General features: G+C 45.4%; 1 protein-coding gene across 2 annotated transcripts in view; it reads left to right on the top strand.

Moving 5' to 3' along the window:
• The first annotated feature begins 810 nt into the window (after nucleotides 1-810).
• Nucleotides 811-6000, top strand: part of cers4a (ceramide synthase 4a) — a 43175-nt gene continuing 37985 nt past the window's right edge. Inside the window, exon 1 of one of the 2 annotated variants that reach the window (XM_055658362.1) lies at nucleotides 811-983. The gene's annotated coding sequence lies outside the window, so the exon portion shown is untranslated. Of the gene's footprint in view, nucleotides 996-6000 lie in introns of both variants that reach the window. The other variant, XM_055658360.1, reaches the window with a different exon arrangement.

The following is a 6000-nucleotide window of genomic DNA, read 5'->3' as shown; positions in this document are numbered from 1 at the left end:
AATGGTCTACTCCTGCACCTATTGTCTATTGTTATGGGGAGAAAATGGGATTGGGAGGCAGAGATCAGCCATGATTGAATGGCGGAGTTGACTCGATGGGCTGAATCACCTAATTCTACTCCAAAAACGTGTAAACTTGTGACATGTTTGGGCAAGTTGGGCCGAAGGGCCTGTTTCCACACTGTATCACGCTAAGACACTGTAATCATTGCCAGAGACGGTGAATTGGAGCACTGGTGAGCACAAACGTGAAAATACAGGAACACATTATCTACCTGAAGTCTGAAGAAGGGTCTCGACCCGAAACGTCACCTATTTCCTTCGCTCCATAGATGCTGCTGCACCCGCTGAGTTTCTCCAGGACTTTTGTCTGCCTTCGATTTTCCAGCATCTGCAGTTCCTTCTTAAACATCTGCCTGAAGTGGCACTTTTTGCATTTATGGCGTTCAGAACTGGCCATTCACGACTCAGAAGAGAGAGTGTGTGTGTGTGTGTCTGTGTTGTGTGTTGTGTGTCTGTGTCTGTGTGTGTCTGTGTCTCTGTGTGTGTGTGTGTGTGTGTCTGTGTGTGTGTCTGTGTCTGTGTGTGTGTGTCTGTCTGTGTGAGTGTGTCTGTGTGTGTGTCTGTCTGTCTGTGTGCGTGTGCGTATCTGTGTGGGTCTGTGTGTCCGTGTCGGACAAGGTTCAGGTGTGTCCTGTCTAATACTAATTGTCAATTGGCGATCTCCACCTCCCGTGTGTAGACTCACTCGGTGAATTGGAACCTGTGAGAGGCGTGGGCTTTTCACTAGGTGGCAGTTTCAGCTCACACCAGGTCCGTAGCGAGGCAAGGGAGCTTCATTTTGTTGTTTAACCTGTGTGTCCCACCCCAACCCCCTCCTTCGCATGCCGAGTCATTTTCAAACTCGTTCGCTTTTCATTCCGGCTCGTTACCCGTTTGCAGATATAAATCATCAGCTTCAAGCGTCGACTCTGCAACAACAGGTCGGCGAACAGGTTGGTCTCACCGCATATGTACATGTAGGTGGAGGTGAGGGTGTAGAGTGTAGGGGTGGGTGTGGGGGTATAGTGTGGGGGGAATTGGAGTTAGAAGGGCGTGGGTATGAAACGTGAATGTGGGTTCTTCAGTGATGGCTGAAGGAGCAGAAGTGAGAGAAGTGTGGTAGGAGAGGGGGACAGATAGGGGAGGGGGACACAGACACACAGAGAGAGGGGAGGGGGGTCAGAAGTGGGGAAGTATTGCCGTGTAACTTTTGTAAGTTGCATTGTAACTTTAGTTTTGTGCGGGTTGCTGTGGAACTTTGTCATTGTTACTGAGACTGAAGCTGGCTGCAAACGGCATCTTTCTCGCTGAAAACAAACTCAGTCGGTCGGGTAGCATCTGTGGAGGGACTGGACAGCCGATGATCTGGGTCGAGACCCTTCTTCAGTACTGGTTTCCTCTACAGATGCTGCCTGACCCGTAGAGATCCAGCAGCACGTTGTGTTTTGCAGCTCCCAAGATATCAGCAGCTGCATTTCCTACCACTTGCTTCCTACTGGGCTAATATTTTTGGGGCTTAACCCTCTCTTTAGAAAAAATAATCAAATCTTTTCTTGTCTTTGAAAGCACTGGTTTCCTGCCTAGTAACTTATTAAAGAGCTGATCTACCTGTTCAGTCTGAAGAAGGGTCTCGACCCGAAACGTCACCCATTCCTTCGCTCCATAGATGCTGCCTGTCCCGCTGAGTTTCTCCAGCATTTTTGTCTACCTTCGATTTCTCCAGCATCTGCAGTTGTTTCTTAAACATACCTGCCCAGATACTTGTTTTCCTAATTATCAGTCCCACTTCTTATGGCTTCAATGCCTCCAATATCATGTGTAGGAAGGAACTGCAGATGCAGGTTTAAACAGAAGATAAGACTCGGAATGCTGGAGTAACTCAGCGGGACAGGCAGCATCTCTGGAGACAAGAAAAGGGTGACGTTTCGGGTCGAGACCCTTTTTCTGTCTTTTTTTTTTTTTTTGCTTCAGAGAGGTTTGTATTGCTGTATGTGCTGAACTATCTTTTGATATGGTCAACATGTCCCAGCTACACTAGTCCCACCTGCCCATCTGTGGTCCTCATCCCTCCAGACCTGTCCTATCCAGGTACATTTCTTAAACGTTGGGCTAGTCCCAGCCTCAACAACCCCCACCACCCTTTGTGTGGAAAAAGTTACCCCTCGGATTCCTATTAAATCTTTTCCACTTCACCTTAAAACTCATCTTTACTCGCAAGCCTTTCTTGACGTCCTCTGAGGGAGGGCTATATGTATGTATTTATGTATGTACTTAATCTATGAACCACTGTTGTATAACATTAGTACCTCCACCAATGTAAAGCACTTTGGTCAACGAGAGTTGTTTTTTAAATGTTCTATAGAAATAAAAGTCATTTGACTTGAAACCTATATCCTCTGGTCCTCGATTCACCTACTCTGGGCAAAGGACTGTGTGTCTACCCGATCTATTCCTCTCATGGTAAATCTTGGTTAAATTCTGTAGGGGCATTTGGTGATTGGCCCGTAAACTTGAAGTTGTTTGTTGGAACCACTCGTCTCTACCTGGGCAAGCAACGGCAAGCCTAGTGAAGCTTGGATGAACTGTGTACGATATCGGATTTAAATTTCCAATGTTATTCTAGAAGCACTTGGATGATACAACCGTTTAAACTTTGGCATGTGCTGGAATTGGGGACATTGAAAGAGGTGTAGTCAGCTTTCAGGCAGATATCATGGATTGTTAAATGCTTGTGCGAGGTGCTCACAGGGGCCACAGTTTAAGAATAAGGGGTAAGCCATTTAGAACGGAGACGAGGAAACACGTTTTCAGTCACATCAATCAGAGTGGTGAGTCTGTGGAATTCTTGCTCAGCAACAGTTGTTGGAGGCAAAATGACGTTTCCCAGTGAATAGCTGGATCGCACATTCAATTTAGAGAGCTAGATAACAAGGGGATATGGGGAGAAGGCAACAAGAACGGGGTACTGATGGGGATGAAAAGCCATAAAAAAAAAAAACACAATGTTAAAATACAAAATGGCAATCATGCTGGCTCGGGGGGCCGAATGGACCTAGTGTCTATTATTAAAGTGTCCGTGCTACCTTTAGTCAAGTCAACTTTCTCCTAGAGTTTGAGTCTGTAATTCTCTGCCTCATAGGGCGGTGGAGGCTGGTTCCCTTCAGTTGCTTTCAAGAGAGAGCTAGATAAAAGGGGATATGGGGAGAAGGCAGGAACGAGGTACTGATTGGGGATGATCAGCCATGATCACATTAAATGGCAGTGCTGGCTCGAAGGGCCGAATGGACCTATTGTCTATTGTGCTGTGTGAGGCTACCTTTAGTACCACTATCTCCTCTGTTTGTAGTTGCATGATAGGGAGGGCTTTTGCCCTTCAGTTGGAAGATTAAGGATTTTGGTTTGTCTGAGACAGAAGTTGAGTACAGAGGTGTTAGTGCTTCAAATAAACCATGAAAGTCTGAAGAAGGGTTTCGGCCCGAAACGCCGCCTATTTCCTTCGCTCCATAGATGCTGCTGCACCCGCTGAGTTTCTCCAGCATTTTTGTCTACAAATGAAGAAACTAACTTTGAGTCCAGGAATTGTTTTGTCAATGGTGTCAAGGGTGAATGGTTGCTAATGAGTGGATGAATAATTCATGTCCTGCACTCCAGCACGTGTAAAATATTGATGGTGCCTTTGTTTAACGTTGGAGACATTGAGCGTTTAGTGTTGATCGAGGGGAGTTGACTAAGATCATCCGCCCTGGAGCGGCTAGCAGGTGCCAAAGGTGTGAAGGGCCAGGTGTCGTGGGCAAGATGTCATCGGGATGATGGTGTTGGGGTAAAGATGAAAGGATACAGGGAAGAGGCAAGATGCCCGTCGGGGAATGTTGTCGACTAGCCCGAATTAGCCCCATTCAGCCCATCAAGTCTACTCTGCCATTCAGTCTTGGCTGATCAATCTCTCCCTCCTAACCCCCATTCTCCTGCCTTCTCCCCATAACCCCTGACACCCGCACTAATCAAGAATCTATAACGTATCACGAGCATCACGTATCGTTGGTATCCATCCATCACAGTGAAGGTGGTGGAGGCAGGTTCGTTTTTATCATTTAAAAATAAATTGGATAGTTATATGGACGGGAAAGGTATGGAGGGTTATGGTCTGAATGCAGGTGTATGGGACTAGGGGAGAATACGTGTTCGGCACGGATTAGAAGGGTCGAGATGGCCTGTTTCCGTGCTGTAATTGTTATATGGTTATATGGTTATGATGCTGCCAGACCTGTTAAGTTACTCCAGCACTTTTGATTTTGTAAAGGCCCTGTCCCACTTATGCAATTTTTCTTTTTCCCAGTGACTGCTGGCACCCGTCATAGTCTCAGCAGGTCTCCGAACATTTTCAACGTGTTGAAAATCCAGCGGCGACCAGAAAAAGGTACGACTCTTTGGGCGACTACTCACGACCATACAGGCGACATGTCACGGGGGTGACACCTGTTTGGTCGTGAGTAGCCGCCGAAAGAGTCGTACCTTTTTCTGGTCGCCGCTGGATTTTCAACATGTTGAAAACTTTCGGAGACCTGCTTGAGACTATGACGGGTGCCGGCAAGTCGCTGAAAAAAATCGCGTAAGTGGGACAGGCCCTTCAGGCAGCATTTGTTTCTACAAGGGGCGAGCATTGTTTAATCTAGTTGTGATTGAGAATTCCGGTAGATGTGTTAAATAATGGTGTACACGTGGCTGTAGTGTCTTGATCTTCCACCGTAGCAGTCATCGATTAGTTGCTGTATTTGAACAAAACTGAACAGCTTGGTGTGCATTTGCTCTCTTCAAAAAGATCTGGGATTATCCGTCTCATTACAGGTGGCTAAGTAATTCATTAGATTAGATCAATTCTGAGACAGAAGTTCAGGAAGTAAAAATTGCCATCGTTAAAACATTTTGAATGAAGCGAAATAAGTTGTAAAACTTAATGCAAATTATTAAGTTTTAAATGTAAGAATATGAGACCGTTTTTTTTTGGGGGGGGGGGAAATTGAGAGTTTGATTAGCAATAACTGTGGCGTTGTAGGTTGTTTAAAATTTCAGCCATTCATTCAACCATTTTCAGTTGACTTTGAAGCAAGAGAAATGAGTGAATGTTGAGGGTGAAGCCACGTTCCTGACATGGATTCAGTGCGTCTTTCAGTACATGTTATGCTGAGTTTTGAAGATTTGAAAAAATAATTCTTGTACGAAAGCAGGACCTTGCAATTAAAATAGGCCGGATGTACCAAAGGGCAGATAACTGCTGTATCTTGAGATAAGAGGGCGAGGGGGAGGGAGAGAGGGAGTTGAGCGCAAGGGCTGTAGAATACATAAAAACCAAACCAAAACTGTAGAAATGCAGTACAAGGCATAAATATTTTAATGCTTCAAAGTGTGTAGGAAGGAACTTAAACTGAAGATAGACACAAAAAGCTGGAGTAACTCAACGGGACAGGCAGCATCTCTGGATCAGGTCGAGACCGCCACCTTTTTGTGTCTAATATCATGCTACTTGTAGTGGGGAAAAATAAAATAAGGCTGAATGTTAAGTGGATTGTTATTTGGAACCAGTTAAATAGTGAAGCTTTTGGGACAGGACACGTGGGAATGGACTATTTCTACCGATTTAACCATATAACAATTACAGCACGGAAACAGGCCATCTCGGCCCTTCTAGTCCGTGCCGAACACTTATTCTCCCCTAGTCCCATCTACCTGCACTCAGACCATAACCCTCCATTCCTTTCCCGTCCATATACCTATCCAATTTATTTTTAAATGATAAAATCGAACCTGCCTCCACCACTTCCACTGGAAGCTCATTCCACACAGCTACCACTCTCTGAGTAAAGAAGTTCCCCCTCATGTTACCCCTAAACTTTTGTCCCTTAATTCTCAAATCATGTCCTCTTGTTTGAATCTTCCCTACTCTCAATGGAAAAAGATTTA

This window comes from Leucoraja erinacea, chromosome 29 (assembly GCF_028641065.1).
Source record: "Leucoraja erinacea ecotype New England chromosome 29, Leri_hhj_1, whole genome shotgun sequence".
Taxonomy (NCBI): Eukaryota; Metazoa; Chordata; class Chondrichthyes; order Rajiformes; family Rajidae; genus Leucoraja; species Leucoraja erinaceus.
Note: the sequence above shows the minus strand (reverse complement) of the source record. Positions and strands in the feature narration are given on the sequence as shown.